Source organism: Hyla sarda, chromosome 2 (assembly GCF_029499605.1).
Source record: "Hyla sarda isolate aHylSar1 chromosome 2, aHylSar1.hap1, whole genome shotgun sequence".
Lineage (NCBI taxonomy): Eukaryota > Metazoa > Chordata > Amphibia > Anura > Hylidae > Hyla > Hyla sarda.
Genome location: NC_079190.1, coordinates 103,261,491 through 103,277,615, shown reverse-complemented (window position 1 = coordinate 103,277,615; position 16,125 = coordinate 103,261,491). Strand labels below are relative to the sequence as shown.

Genomic DNA, 16,125 nt, shown 5'->3' with positions numbered 1-16,125 from the left:
GGCAGGGCTTGTGGGCGATAGGGGAGTAGTACCCAGTGAGGGGACAGTGCAGCACTAATAATTGGGGGGGGGGGGGGGGCAGAACATCGCTCGCGGGTCACATATGAATAGTTCCCCGATGTTGGGACAGCGCAGCGCTGGTCTGACAATTCATTCATTCCTGAGGGGGAGGGGCCAAACCGGTATTGTGATATGGGTAAAAATTCATATCGTGCAGGAAAAACAATTCAGTATGAACCGGTATACCGCTCAGCCCTACGCCAGCATTCAAAAGTGACCAAAAAATATCAGCCAGGAAGCATAAGATCTGAGAAGTGGTCTGTGGTCACCACCTGCAGAACCACTCCTTTATTGGGGGTGCCTTGCTAATTGCCTATAATTTCCACCTGTTGTCTGTTCCATTTGCACAACAGCATGTGAAATTGATTGTCAATCAGTGTTGCTTCCTGAGTGGACAGTGTGATTTCACAGAAGTGTGATTGACTTGGAGTTACATTGTGTTGTAGGGTTTCCTTTATTTTTTTGAGCAGTGTAGTTTTTCTATTATTGTACTACTATTACAAAATTGCTATGCATAAAATTGTCCTTTTCTGACCCCTATAACTTTATTTGAATTTTTCTGTATACAGGGCTCATTTTTTTGGTGCTGTGATGTGTAGAGTTTATTGGTATCATTTCGTTTTGATGGGACTTTTTGATCACTTTATAAAAAACTATTTCTGATACATGACGTGATTAACAATCTATGGTTTTTTCCATAATATTTTATTAGTTTGAACAATTACGCCTATTGCATGGCAATGCACAGTGAGATTGTCGATCTAAAAATATAGCCAGGCTAAGCCAGGCAGCATCAGCGACTCAGCAATAGTGTTGAGCACGAATATTTGTAATGCGAATATATAGCACTATATTCTAAATATTTGCAAAATCACGAATTGCCGATATTTTCAATTTCGCAAATATTTAGAATATAGTGCTATATATTCGTAATGACGAATATTCGTTTTAATTTTTAGTTTTTTTTTTTTTCAAATGCTAATTTTATGAAATTTTCCATGCAAATTTTTCGCATGGAACAAAAAAGTGAATGATCATGGCCCCTGCTGCTCATCACTACTCGGCAATCGGCATCAGGAGGCAGGTAAGGGGTTCAATGAGCGCCACTGAGCTACTGGCGACTTTTACTTTCACTTTAGAAGCTGTAATTGATCACTGAACACAGCATCTAAAGGGTTAATGACTGACAGCAGTCGACACTCACTACTCTAAAACAAGTGCTTCAAAGTGTACATGTATGACCTCTTGCGTTAAGGCCCAGGGAGCAGCGGCGTACCTGTGAGCCCGATACCCCCAATGGTTGAAAGTCTAGGCAAAATTAACCCACTCACAACTGCCAAACTTACATATATGTTAGCAGTCAGGTGGGGGAGTACGGAGCAGGCTCAGGAGCTAAGCCCACTCCACACATGGTAGGTTCTGGCTGCCATCTGCAGCTTGCACCTGCATCTAATGACCAACATCAGTGATCAAATTGATGCCAGTGCTCTAGCTCCCTAAATGCCATGATCAATTGCTATGCCGACATTTAGGGGGCTGTCTTACAGGCGCCTGTTCTGTCAGACCTAAGACAGATACCCCTGCAATGTAATTAATGGATGTCTATTGGTTATCATGGCAGCCAGAGGCCTTCTGTTTTCACTTTGTTGTTGGGCTATTGAGTACAGAATGATGAGGGACATTTTTTTTTTAATCTCATTTTAGCGCAGGGCTGCAACTAGTAGTACACCTGTTTTTTTGTCTGAAACCAAAAATGTAGGATATGCTTAGCTGAAAATCAAAGATTACTTGCCCAATCCACTTAATAAAAAAAAAACAAAAAAATACATGATTATATTGGGGTAACTTTTTACACAATAATATAAAAAAGAAAAAAAAAAAAAAAAAACTTTTTAACCCCTTAACGACTATGAACGTGTATACATGTCCATGTGCCGCTAAGCAGCTATGGTGCAGGCTCCCGACTCAAGCCCGCGTCATACCGGTCAGGCCCCCCAGCTGATTCTTGTAGCTGAGGGCCAGCGTTAATAGCCAACATGGGGGGGGGGGGGGGGGGGGGCGATCCACTGCTGCGTAAATGTCCAAACTATAAAAATACAAGGTTAATTAAACCGCACAATCAATGGCGTACACATAAAAAAAATCCAAAGTCCAAAATTGCATATTTTTGGTCACTTAGTATACCCTAAAAAAATTGTATGAAAAGTGATCAAAAAGACAGATCAAAACAATCATGGTACCGATAAAAACTTCAGATCACGGCGCAAAAAAAATAGCCCTCATACCACCCCATATACCTAAAAATAAAAATAAAGTTATAGGGGTCAGGACAATTTTAAACATACTAATTGTGGTACATGTAGTTATAATTTTTTTAAGTAGTAAAATAAAGAAAACCTATACAAATTGGGTATCATTGTAACCATATGGACCTACAGAATAAATATATGATGTCATTTTTACTAAAAAAAAAAAAAGTGCACTGCGTTGAATCGGAAGCCCCCAAAATTTACAAAATGGTGTGTTTTTTCTTCAAATTTTGCCCCACAAATATTTTTTTTCTGGGTTCACCGTAAATGTTGTGGTAAAATGATTGATGTCATTACAAAGTACAATTGGTGTCGCAAAAAATAAGCCCCATATGAGTCTGTGCAAAATCAAAATTTAAAGTGTTATGATTTTTAGAAGGTAATGAGGAAAAAAATGAAAGTGCAACTGAAAAACCTGTGGTCCTTAACCCCTTAAGGACCAGGGGTTTTTCCACTTTCATTTTTTCCTCCTTACCTTTAAAAAATCATAACTCTTTCAATTTTTCACCGAAAAATCCATATGATTGCTCATTTTTTGCGCCACCAATTCTACTTTGTAATGAAATCAGTCATTTTACCCAAAAATCTACAGCGAAACGGTAAAAAAAATAATTTTGTAACTTTTGGAGGCTTCTGTTTCTACGCCGTACATTTTTGGGTAAAAATGACACTCTCTTTGTTCTGTAGGTCTATATGATTAAAATGATACCCTATTTTGTCTTAATTCTGAAAAAAAAATCATAACTACATGCAGGAAAATGTATACGTTTAAAATAGTCATCTTCTGGCCCCTATAACTTTTTAATTTTTCCACGTATGGGGCGGTATGAGGGCTAAATTTTTTTGTGCCGTGATTTGAAGTGAAGTTTTAGCGGTACCATTTTTGTATTGATTGGACTTATTGATCACTTTTTATAAATTTTTTTCATGAGATAAAAAGTGACCAAAAATACACTATTTTGGACTTTGGAATTTTTTTGCGCACACGCCATTCACTGTGCAATTTAATTAATGATATTTTTTATAATTCGGACATTTCCGCATGCGGCGATACCACATATATTTATTTTTATTTACACTTTTTTTTAAATGGGAAAAGGGGGGTGATCAGAACTTTTATTAGGGGAGGGGTTAAATGATCTTTATTCTTTTTTTTTTTTCCCTTTTTTTTGTGCAATGTTATAGCTCCCATAGGGGGCTACAACACTGCACACACTGATCTTTTACATTGATCACTGGTTTCTCATAGGATACCAGTGATCAATGATTTTGCCACTTGACTGCTCATGCCTGGATCTCAGGCACTGAGCAGTTATTCGGCGATCGGACAGCATGGAGGCAGGTAGGGATCCTCTGGCTGTCTTCTAAGCTGTTCAGGATGCCGCGATTTCGCCGGGGCGATTCCAAACAGCTCCCTGAGCTAATCGGCATGGTTTTACTTTCACTTTAGACGCGGCGTTCAACTTTGAACGCTGCGTCTAAAGGGTTAATAGAGCGCAGCACCGCGATCAGTGTTGCGCGCTCTTAGCAACGGGTCCCCGCCGTGGCCCCGCGTTATAGAAAGGGAAAGTCATCAGATGGTCCAAAAGAAACCATTCTTCCCATACACCAAAACAGAATGTTAAAAGTGCGATCTTTATTGCTTATATATGCACCAAATTATTAAAAATTCTCAGGGGCCCCCTGATGTGGAATTGTGTAAATTCACTGACCAGCCAGTCTAGCAAAGTATTATATCACTCTAGGTGAAGGTGCCTGCAGAACACAGTCACTCATAAGAGACAGATGGCTCCTGAGCTTTTAAAACATATCACACTGCCCCCCTCAACATGTTTTGCTGCAATGAAGCTTTATCAAGTGGTAAGCGTGCCCGTGGTAGGACCGCGCAGACATGTGCTACCTCAGACAGCAATGCAGTCTGGTGGAATTCCACCCAAACAATGAACATGTTCATTCTTTAGGTGGACATCCATTCCAATTCTGCAGTGGACATCTATTCCAATTCTGCAGTGGCAATTCTGCAGTGTGCACAGAGCAGCAGATTCCAATAGAAAACAAGGAGACTCTGCAAGCGGAATTCTGCCATCGGAATGTCTACTGTGTGAACAACCCCTTAAGAAACAGGGTTCGTGCCAGTGACCCTGCTGCCAGTTTACATTTCTTTGAAAAACAATTATTCAGTATAACATGCAATAACGGGATATTGAGGCACTGCTTATATTCACATTGTGTCAGGGATTCCTGTAAAATTTCTACAACTAAATAATGTAAAATTGCTCCTCATATAAATTGGCAGAAAGCAAGCTAGGACTTAAATGTATATGAATATTCCTGGCACAGAAATCTACACTCATGTTTATTATTTATTGCTTAAAGCTTACCTGTCAGATCACACAAAAAAAAAATAAACTGTTATGTTACTCAGTACCTCATTCTGATCATGTACATGTAATTTTTATGTATCTATCACCAATATTTCACAAAATAATAGCATATTACAGCTGCTCAATGTCTTTTTTAGCCTTCCAAAGGGAGGGGGAGGGGTGTATCCCTCTCTTGTCTATGTGAGGTGCAACATTGCTTCTGCTCCTCCCCTCAGCTCTCCCAAGATTTCCGAAGCTAGAGCTGAGGGCAGAGCGAAGACAGAGCAGGGGGAAAGAGCACTTACATGCCTCCTTCATCTCCCCTCCCTCTGCTCTGCCTGCCTTCGTAGAATGCAGGTTTGCACAGGCAGAGCTTAGGGAAAGAGGAGGTACATATGACTCCCTCTTCATCTCCCCTTCTCAGCCCCGCCTGAGTTCTTTGAACGCAGATTTGCACAAGCCCCCTTGCAGCCCGTGCAAAGCTGCATTCTCCGAAGGCAGGCTAGAAATCATCCCCAGCAGCGTTGTACACCGCACATTCATGGCAATCAGCCCCAGCCCCTGGAGTTTGTCCTCCCCCTTGCAGCCTGTGCAAACCTGCGTTCAGAGAATGAGATGAGTCATATGTGCCTCCTCTCACCCCTTGCTCTGCCCGTGCAAACCTGCGTTCTCCAATAAGGCAGGCGAAACAGAGGGAGGGGAGATGAGAGAGGCGTGTATGTCCTCTCCCCCTCTGCTCTGTCTTCGCTCTGCCCTCCCCCAGCTCTAGCTTCGGAAATCTTCAGAGAGCGGAGGGGAGGAGCAAAAGCAATTTTGCACGAGAAGCAAATTTTCACCTCACACCTGCATTGTGATGACTCCTCCCCCTCCCTCACTTTGCTGACTCACTGTTGTCGGGAGCATGGCAGACCTGTTCTGTAACCTTTTCCTCTCTGGATTTATTATGCTGTACACACACTGATTAGTGGAGATTGCCTGTACTCCACCAAAGACAATATGGTGAGTGTACAACTTACATCTTCCTAAATTAGTGCAAAGGTTTAGTGCTTAAAGTGTTTTTTTATGCATACATTTTCTATGTTGCTATATCATTCATGTGTATCATCCTTTGTCCGTCCTGTAATGCTGGGACTTGTAGTTTTAGAATAGTTGGAGTAAAAATGTTTGGATAACTTTTTTGCAGCAGTGATTCCTTTAGCTGCGTGCCTACAGCTTTTGCAAAACTACAACTCTCAGCATGCCCAGACATCATTTGACTGTCCAGGCATGCTTGCAGTTGAAGATTTGCAACAGCTGGAGGCACATGTTTGGTAAAACTGGTGTTACAGCAGTGTTGCTGCAAGCTGTGTTCCTCTTGCAGCCTTGTCAATCAGCCATCTCATGTCCATGGCCTTTGGACAAGCTAATGCTGCTGTGGGACTCAGTGTCCCAGTAGGTATGGGGACCCCTAGTGGTGGGAATTTCAAAGGCAGTTTTCTTTAATGAAATTAGATTTTTTTTTTTTCTTAAAGAAGTATATTCGAAAAACTATTGATTTGCCCAGATGTACAACATAAAAAGTTTTTATATCTGACAGTGCCCATTGAACTTGTAGTTATGTCTATTAACACCAGCACTGTACAAACATTTGAGCATGGCCTGCAATTCAAAAACTGGTCCCATCTGCACTTTTGGGGATGCTCCCAGTCAGAGGGGGCTAGTAAGCCATTAAGTGAACCATTGGCTAGTAAGGTGTCATTGGCATAAGAATATTACATTTAAATAGAATTTTAACAAAGGAATTTCTGAAAAAGCAAAATGCAGAACACAAAAAAACTGATTCATTGTAGCAAAGCAGGAAGGTGCATATTAGGCCCCAGTTACATGGAAAGATTTCTCAGACCACAGATGTATGATCTTTGGGGAGGAACTTTCTATTCCTGGCAAGCAATGTCCTTATTTACTGTGTAAAGCATTTAGAGCATTTGTTTATAGCAAGCAGTACTACTATGGTTTTGTACTGCAGACACTGCAATGCAAGGATTGAGGGGAGGATGAGTCCGGCAGCAGGATACTGGTTTAAACCTCCCAGATATTTTGTGGCTCGAGACTAAAATTATCCAGATACAGATTGGACAACCATTTCCATGACAAATCTGCACCTAACAGGAATTAAATAAGAACCCAGAGTCCAATGGAACATGCAAGTAAAATCTCTGCATGCCTCCATTTGACGACCGAAGCGTACAGAAACACTGAGGGGGAGATTTATTAAAACCTGTCCAGAGGAAAAGTTGCCCATAGCAACCAATCAGAATTATTTAATTTTGCAGAGGCCTTGTTAAAAAGGAAATAAGTGATCTGATTGGTTGCTATGGCAACTCAGCAACTTTTCCTCTGGACAGGTTTTGATAAATCTCCCCCAACAGTGTTTGGAACCCCTTTAAGTGAACTTTTTTTTTATGCCGAGATCAAGATCAGATGTTTCTGCAAGAAATCAACCTCAGGGGTCTTGTGCTGACTACCAGAGAGATGTGATTGGCCCTGGGATGTAGTCAGGAGCAGGGAGGGTGCAATTTTCAGGGAAGTCAAATGTGATTGGCTCTAGGGTGGCCCAGGGATGCAGACAGGAGCAGGAAGGGTGCATTCTTCAGGTAAGTAAAGAGAAGCAGGTCGTGAGGCCTGGAGTGGCATTGCTGGACTAGTATAATTTTTATGTTTGAACCCTAGCAGACTGCAATTTTTTATTTATTTATTTATTTACTGATGGATTTATTTTATTTACAGTGGTAGTTGCAAGGCTTTAATACAGGACTGTAGAACATGCCACATGGGGGTATGCAATGGTGCCAGCAGTGCTGACACTGTCTCCATTGTTCCCAGTGATCAGTGCTCCTCAGGTAACTAGTAATATGACCATGCTGTTGCGTCTTGTTAGACCCAGCACAGACCTGATAGTGATCGTTGTCACTTGTCAGGGTTGTTTCTTCCTGTAACTGATATAAATCTCCAGATAGTTTAAATAACTAACAAGTTAAAAAAAATGTCATGGAAAATCTTCTCTCTGACCTTTTGAAGGATAGGTCTTAGAATAATAATGTAAAGTTAAAAATTAAAATAAATAAATACACTGTACAAAAGATGACATCATTGAGTAGATGACCTTGTTGAAAAGGCTACCTTCTTTTTCGGATTAGAGTTTGCGTAACAGATCCCGTTGCGCGTGCGCTGTGGAGTCTGTGAGTCAGGTGACCGCTCGAGGGCTGCCATGTGCTTGCCAAGTAACAGCTCCTGATTTGATGCCGACACTACACACACACATCTATGCCCGATCAGGTGACCGCAGTGAAGGAGCTTGGGAAAGTGACGTTGCGGCACCTGATTGGACATAGAATTATACTGTTAGAGTTACTATGACAATGTAGGATGCGGCGCAGCCGCAGTACACTTAGTCACGCGCCATTATTGGCGCGACATGCATGCGATGGTGAGTCTTGCTACTATCCCGCCTTCCCCTAATTTATATATTATTATAATGAATTAAAACAGGTGTTAATAATTATGTATCATGATAACCATTCTCTGATTTATGTTTACTGTACATAGCGACAGTAATTTTAATCTGCACTATTAATTATTGGATGTTGGTGACATCCCCTATGCACTTTTCAGATATTTTTATACACTGCATTATATATTTTTTGTCACTTTTTATAAATTGATGTTTATGTAATTATGTATTATTGATTGATGCACATTTGTATTTATACCATGTTGGATCCCTGTCATTTGGCTTGAGAATGGTGTTGCGAGAGCACCGAAACGTTGCTTCTGTTCACGGAATAAACCACAGTTTTATTTTGCTCTAATTTTGTGTGCTGCAGTCGCCTTTACTTGTTGGATTTATTTTGGACCTGGGACCAGGGCCCCTGAGATGTGCTTGCACCTACTGGATTTTCTAATATATTATATATATATATATATATATATATATATATATATATATATATATATATATGGAATATGCAAAGGAATCCATCACACCACCTTCTCAGGTAGCATGCCCTAAGATCAGCTCTGGCTCCAGTAACGAAGTCTCAGTTTTTACCGGAGAAGGAGGTGTGACGAGTTCCTTTGCATATTCCTTACCCAGAAAGCCAGCGGAGTGCTAATGGCCTTTTTGAATCTCCATTTTACGCCAGAAGCGGTGCTCCTTCCTAAGGAGAATACTTGCCCCTTTTAGCTAGTCACAGGCCTCTCACCTCAGCCAGGCCAGAACACCCTGCTCTGTACTGACAAGACACATGCACATTTGTGGCCTGCTGGAGGTCATTTTACAGGGCTCTGCAGTGCTCCTCCTTGTACAAAGGCAGAGGTAGCTGTCCTGCTGCTGGGTTGTTGCCCTCCTATGGCCTCTTCCAAGTCTCCTGATGTACTGGCCTGTCTCCTGGTAGCGTCTCCATGCTCTGGAAACTACGCTGACAGACACAGCAAACCTTCTTGCCACAGCTCGCACTGATGTGCCATCCTGATGTGCACTACCTGAAACACTTGTGTGGGTTGTAGACTCCGTCTCATACTACCACTAGAGTGAAAGCACCGCCAGCATTCAAAAGTGACCAAAACATCAGCCAGGAAGCATAGGAACTGAGAAGTGGTCTGTGGTAACCACCTGCAGAACCACTTTGTTGGGGGTGTCTTGCTAATTGCTTATAATTTCTATTTGTTGTCTGTTCCATTTGCACAACAGCATGTGAAATCGATTGTCAATCAGTGTTTCTTCCTGAGTGGACAGTGTGATTTCACAGAAGTGTGATTGACTTGGAGTTACATTGTGTTGATTAAGTGTTCCCTGTATTTTGTTTTTGAGTAGTGTATTATGCAGCAACTGCTATGGATATATTGATCTTGTGACAACAATTTGTATCAGAGCAGCGCATCTATGTGCATATGGGACAGCCACTCACACTCCCTACTAATTGGAGCGCCATTTGCATTACCATTTTCTGTTTACAATTTGCGATATTTGCACTAATATATTGTGTCTATATACTAGTCCCTGTCGTTATTGTGTTACGATAATTGCTGCTATATTTTGCATTTTGTACATTACTGTTGCTATATCTATCAATTTTAGACCTTATCTATATTCAGTGTAATCAACTGTGTCCCTTATATTTATGTACATTATTTTGCTCACCCACCACATGTATTGCTGTTTTAATATGTCTTGTGTGTACACATGTTTTTAGGGGTAGTTTAAGGGTGGTATCTGAATTATTTGCAGGGGTACTTTGGCCCTAATACATTTTATCCTTTATCCAAAGGATAGGGGATAAGATGTCTGATCGCAGGGGTCCCGCCACTGGGGACCCTTGTCATCTGTCATTCAGCACCCACCTTTGCGAGCTCTCCGCAGCGATGGAGGCTCCGAGTGTGCAGTGTGTGACGACCACCGGGCCGGAGTATTGTGCGGTCACGACTCCGCCCCCGTGTGACATCATGCCCACCCCCTCAATACAAGTCTATGGGAGGGGGCGTGACGGCCTGGATAAGTTATACATCATTTTAATCCAGTTTACTTGTGCTATATCCCTATGTATTGTGTTTAATGCGGGTGAAACGGTGTAGTGCCATATTTTGTGTTTTGCCGTGGAATGTGTTACATGACTCAGCACTTTCCAGTGCTGGACTAAGACAGCTCCATTGGCTGACACGCGCACACCCGCCATGGCAAAACACAAAATTTGGCACTACACCCCGGCAGCCTGCTGTCAGGTCCAGCCATAGGCTGGATCGCACAGGATGTTAAGTCAGTGTAGTACTGACTATTATACTGCTCTGCAGTACAGATATGCTTCAGCATAGTATAACCTGTAAAAAGTAAAAATAGAAAAAGTTTAAGTAAATTAAAGTGTAAAAAATGAAAATAAAAATAAAAATAAAAAAATGCCCCTTTCCCAATAAAACCCTATGTTATCACCCCCCCCACCCAAAAAAAAATTAAAAATAAAAATAAACGCCCAAACCTATACATAAAAGGTATTGCCACATCCGTAATGACTTATACAATAAACTATTTATAGTATTTATCCCACATGGTGAACACCCTAATAAAAAAAAAAAATAAAAGAAATGCAAATTTTGGTCCAAAATGTGGAATAAAAAAAAAAAAATAAATAGATCAAAAGGTAGCATGAATCACAAATAAAAAAGGTACAGCTTGTCCTGCAAAAAATAAGCAATCACACAATGACGTTTGACGAAAAATAAAAAAAAAGTTATGGCTGTCAGAACATAACACAAAAAAGGGGAAAAAAGGATTTTGTTTAGAATAGGGAAAAGAACATAAAAAAAAGCTATATAAAATTGGGTATTGACATAATCGTATTGACCCACAGAATAAAATTAATAATTTTTACCATACAGTAAATGCCATAAAAAAATATATATTTTAAAAAACACCAGAAATTTTCCAGTTTTTCACAATATTTTGGAGTTTTTCCACAAAAAATACTGCATGAATCAACAAAGATTTACGACTAATATAAAGTACAATATGTCATAAAAAATAAATAAATAAATAAATAAATAAACTCTAAGAATCGCGCCGCTAAGTAAAAACGTGTTAAGGGTATTACCACAAAGAGACATGCCAGATTTCAAAAATTTGGCCGTGTCATTAAAGAGTACCTGTCACCAAACTAAACTTTTAATACATTGTTCCTTATGAAATTATAAGACATTTTGCTATTTACTTGCTGTTAAAATTCTCAACCTTTATATGCCCTTAACCCCTTAAGGACTCAGCGTTTTTACGTTTTTTGCATTTTCATATTTTCCACTCATCAATTCCATGTGATGGATTATTTTTTGCGCCACCAATTCTACTTTGCAGTCACATTAGTAATTTTACCCAAAAAATCCACGGCGAAACGGAAAAAAAAATTCATTGTGCGACAAAATTGAAGAAAAAAAATTACATTTTGTAACTTTCTACACAGTGCATTTTTTGGTAAAACTAAACACCTTATCTTTATTCTGTAGGTCCATAAGGTTAAAATGATATCCTACTTATATAGGTTGGATATTGTCGTACTTCGGAAAAAAATCATAACTACCGTATTTATCGGGGTATACCACGCACCGGCCTATAACACGCACCCTCATTTTACCAAGGATATTTGGGTAAAAAAAGTTTTTTACCCAAATATCCATGAAAAAATTAGGGTGCATGTGTGCGCGTGTATACCCCGATATACCCCCAGGAAAGGCAGGGGGAGAGAGGCCGTCGCTGCCCGCTTCTCTCCCCCTGCCTTTCCTGGGGTCTAGAGCGCTGCTGTCGGCCCTTTTCACCCCCTGGTTATCGGCGCCGCTGCCCGTTCTGTCCCCCTGACTATCGGTGGCGGCGCCGATAGCCAGGGGGAGAGAAGCGGCGCCGACAGCCAGGAGGAGAGAAGGGGCAGCGGCACCCATTGCCGGCGCCGCTGCCCCGTTGCCTCCCCCCATCCCCGGTGGCATAATTACCCGAGTCCGGTCCGCGCTGCTCCAGGCCTCCGTCGTGCATCCCCAGAGTCGTTGCTATGCACGGCGCGGCGCTCTGACATCATGCGCCGCGCCGTTCAGCGCATAGCAATGACGCCGGGGACGCACGACGGAGGCCTGGAGCAGCGCGGACCGGACTCAGGTAATTATGCCACCGGGGATGGGGGGAGGCAACGGGGCAGCGGCGCCGGCAATGGGTGCCGCTGCCCCTTCTCTCCCCCTGGCTGTCGGCGCCGCTTCTCTCCCCCTGGCTATTGGCGCCGGCACCGATAGTCAGGGGGACAGAACGGGCAGCGGCGCCGATAACCAGGGGGTGAAAAGGGCCGACAGCAGCGCTCTAGACCCCAGGAAAGGCAGGGGGAGAGAAGCGGGCAGCGACGGCCTCTCTCCACCTGCCTTTCCTGGGGGTGTATCGGCGTATAACACGCACACAGACTTTAGGCTAAAAATTTTAGCCTAAAAAGTGCGTGTTATACGCCGATAAATAAGGTACATGCAGGAAAATTTATAAGTTAAAAATTCTCATCTTCTGACCACTAAAACTTTTTTATTTTTCCGTGTACGGACCAGTATGAGGACTCATTTTTTGCGCTGTGTTCTGAAGTTTTTATTGCTACCATTTTTGCATTGATAGGACTTATTGATCGTTAACATTTTTTCATGATATAAAAAGTGACAAAAATACACTATTTTGGATTCTGGAATTTTTTTGCGCGGACGCCATTGACCGTGTGATTTAATTAACAATATATTTTTATAGTTCAGACATTTCCGCATGTGGCGATACCACATATGTTTATTTTTATCTACACAGTTTTTTTTTATGGGAAAAGGGGGGGGGGGGTGATTCAGACTTTTATTATGGAATGGGTTAAATTACCTTTGTTAACTTTTTTTTCTCACTTTTTTTTGCAGTGCTATAGCTCCCATAAGGACCTATAACACTGCACACACTGATCTCTTATGCTGATCCCTGCAAAGTCATAGCTTTGCATGGATCAGAGAGATAGGGGCTCTATTGCTCAAGCCTGTAGCTCAGGCTTGGAGCAATCAAACCCAGATCGGACGTGACGGAGCAAGGTAAGGGGGTCTCCGCTCGCATCCTAGCTGATCGGGACATCGTGATTTTATCGCGATGTCCCGATCAGTCCGACTGAGCTGCCGGGAAGCGTTTACTTTCACTTTTGCGCTATTAACCCTTCAGACTCGGCGATAAAAGTTGACCGCCGCGTCTGAAGGGTTAATAGCGCGTGGCACAACTATCAGTGACACGCGCTGTTAGCCCAGGGTCCCGGCTATGAATAGCAGCTGGGACTGACCCAGTTTTAAACACCGGGACCGGGCTCAGGGCGTAGAGATACGCCCTGAGTCCTTAAGAGGTTAATGTGATAGAAAAAATGACCACTAGGTGGCTCTGTTCTGTTCCCTGCCGCAAGTCAAACAGTTAGTTTGGTCACCTCCTGGTTTGGCCGGAGAGGTCACGCCTGCTGGAGAACGCCCATTCTCTCCTGCTGGGAGCTCACACAATGTGAGCAAGGGGAAAGGTATGATACTGAGATTTTTAAAGGGGTGTTCCAGGCAAAACCTCAACTGGCTCCGGAAAGTTAAACAGATTTGTAAATTACTTCTATTAAAAAATCTTAATCCTTCCAATAGTTATTAGCTTCTGAAGTTTTCTGTCTAACTGCTCAATGATGATGTCACGTCCCGGGAGCTGTGCATGATGGGAGAATATCCCCATAGGAACTGCACAGCTCCCGGGACGCGAGTCAGAGAGCAGTTAGACAGAAAACAACAACTCAACTTCAGAAGCTAATAACTATTAGAAGGATTAAGATTTTTTAATAGAAGTAATTTACAAATCGGTTTAACTTTCCGGAGCCAGTTGATATATAAAAAAAGTTTTGGCCTGGAATACCCCTTTAAAGCCTGTAAATGTTTTTTTTTTTAAAGGGCAGAAGGGGTGTTAGGAGTAGTTAGAGAATATAATCTGAGTTAGTTTTGAAAAATATGGTTTGATGACAGGTACTCTTTAACCCCTTAAGGACCGGGGTTTTTTCCGTTTTTGCATTTTCATTTTTTGCTCCTTGCCTTTAAAAAATCAGAACTCTTTCAATTTTGCACCTATAAATCCATATGATGGCTTATTTTTTTTGCGCCACCAAATTCTACTTTGTAATGACATCAGTCATTTTGCCCAAAAATCTACGGTGAAACAGAAAAAAAAAATCATTGTGCGACAAAATTGAAAAAAAGCGCTGTTTGTAACTTTTGGGGGCTTCCGTTTCTACGTAGTACATTTTTCGGTAAAAATGACACCTTATCTTTATTCTGTAGGTCCATACGATTAAATTGATACCCTACTTATATAGGTTTGATTTTGTCGGACTTCTGGAAAAAATCAGAACTACATGCAGGAAAATTAATACGTTTAAAATTGTCATCTTCTGACCCCTATAACTTTTTTATTTTTCCGTGTATGGGGCGGTATGAGGGCTCATTTTTTGCGCCGTGATCTGAAGTTTTTAATGGTACCATTTTTGCATTGATAGGACTTATAAATTGCTTTTTATTCATTTTTAAATGATATAAAAAGGGACCAAAAATGCACTATTTTGGATTTGGAATTTTTTTCCGCGCACGTCATTGACCGTGCGGTTTAATGATATATTTTTATAATTTGGACATTTCCGCATGCGGTGATACCATATATGTTTATTTTTATTTACACTGTGTTTCTTTTTTTTATGGGAAAAGGGGGGAGATTCAAACTTTTAATAGGGGAGGAGTTAAATTATATTCATTCACTTTTTTTTTTTCACTTTTTTTTTTGCAGTGTTATAGGTCCCATAGGGACCTATAACACTGCACACACTGATCTTCATCATTGATCACTGGTTTCTCATAGGAAACCAGTGATCGATGATTCTGCCGCATGACTGCACATGCCTGGATCTCAGGCACTGAGCAGTCATTCGGCGATTGGACAGCGAGGAGGCAGGTAGGGGCCCTCCCCGCTGTCCTGTAAGCTGTTCGGGATGCCACGATTTCGCCGCCACTATCCCGAACAGCCCACTGAGTTAACCGGCAGCTTTCACTTTCGGTTTTAGTCGCAAGGCTCAGTTAAAGGGTTAATAACGCGAGGCGCCACGATCGGCGCTGCGCGCTATTAGCAGCGGGTCCCGGCTTCACTATGACGCCGGGCCCGCCGTGATATGATGCGGGGTTACCGTGTAACCCCGGGTTATATCAGGAGAGCAGGACCAAGGACGTACCGGTACGTCCTTGGTCCTTAAGGGGTTAAGGACTGAGCCCTTTCTCACCTTATGGACTGAGCCCTTTTTTGCAATTCTAACCACTGTCACTTTATGCGTTAATAACTCTGGGATGCATTTACCGATTATTATGGTTCCGAGATAGTTATTTCGTGACATATTCTACTTTAACACAGTGGTAAATTTTCGTCGTTACTTGCATCCTTTCTTGGTGAAAAATCCCAAAATGTCATGAAAATTATTTAAAAATTTTGCATTTTTCTAACTTTGAAACTCTCTGCTTGTAAGGAAAATGGGTATTCCAAATAAATGATATATTGATTCACATATACAATATGCCCATTTTATATTTGCATCATAAAGTTGACATGTTTTTACTTTTGGAAGACATCAGAGGGCTTCAAAGTTCAGCAGCAATTTTCCAAATTTTCACAAAATTTTCAAAATCGGAATTTTTCAGGGACCAGTTCAGTTGTGAAGTGGATTTGAGGGGTCTTCATATTAGAAATATCCCATAAATGACCCCATTATAAAAACTGCCCCCCCCCCCAAATGAAAGTGTGTTTACCCTTTAGGTGTTTCACAGGAATAGCA

The 16,125-nt window shown here is 41.6% G+C and overlaps 1 protein-coding gene across 3 annotated transcripts in view; it reads right to left on the bottom strand.

The window, feature by feature from the left end:
- The window catches only part of VDR (vitamin D receptor), a 180,354-nt gene that overhangs the window by 112,643 nt on the left and 51,586 nt on the right, over positions 1-16,125 (bottom strand). The window contains exon 2 of one of the 3 annotated variants that reach the window (XM_056562744.1): positions 7,892-8,089. The exons of the other annotated variants lie outside the window; for them this stretch is intronic. The gene's annotated coding sequence lies outside the window, so the exon portion shown is untranslated. The remainder of the gene's footprint in view (positions 1-7,891; positions 8,090-16,125) is intronic. 3 annotated transcript variants of the gene reach the window in all.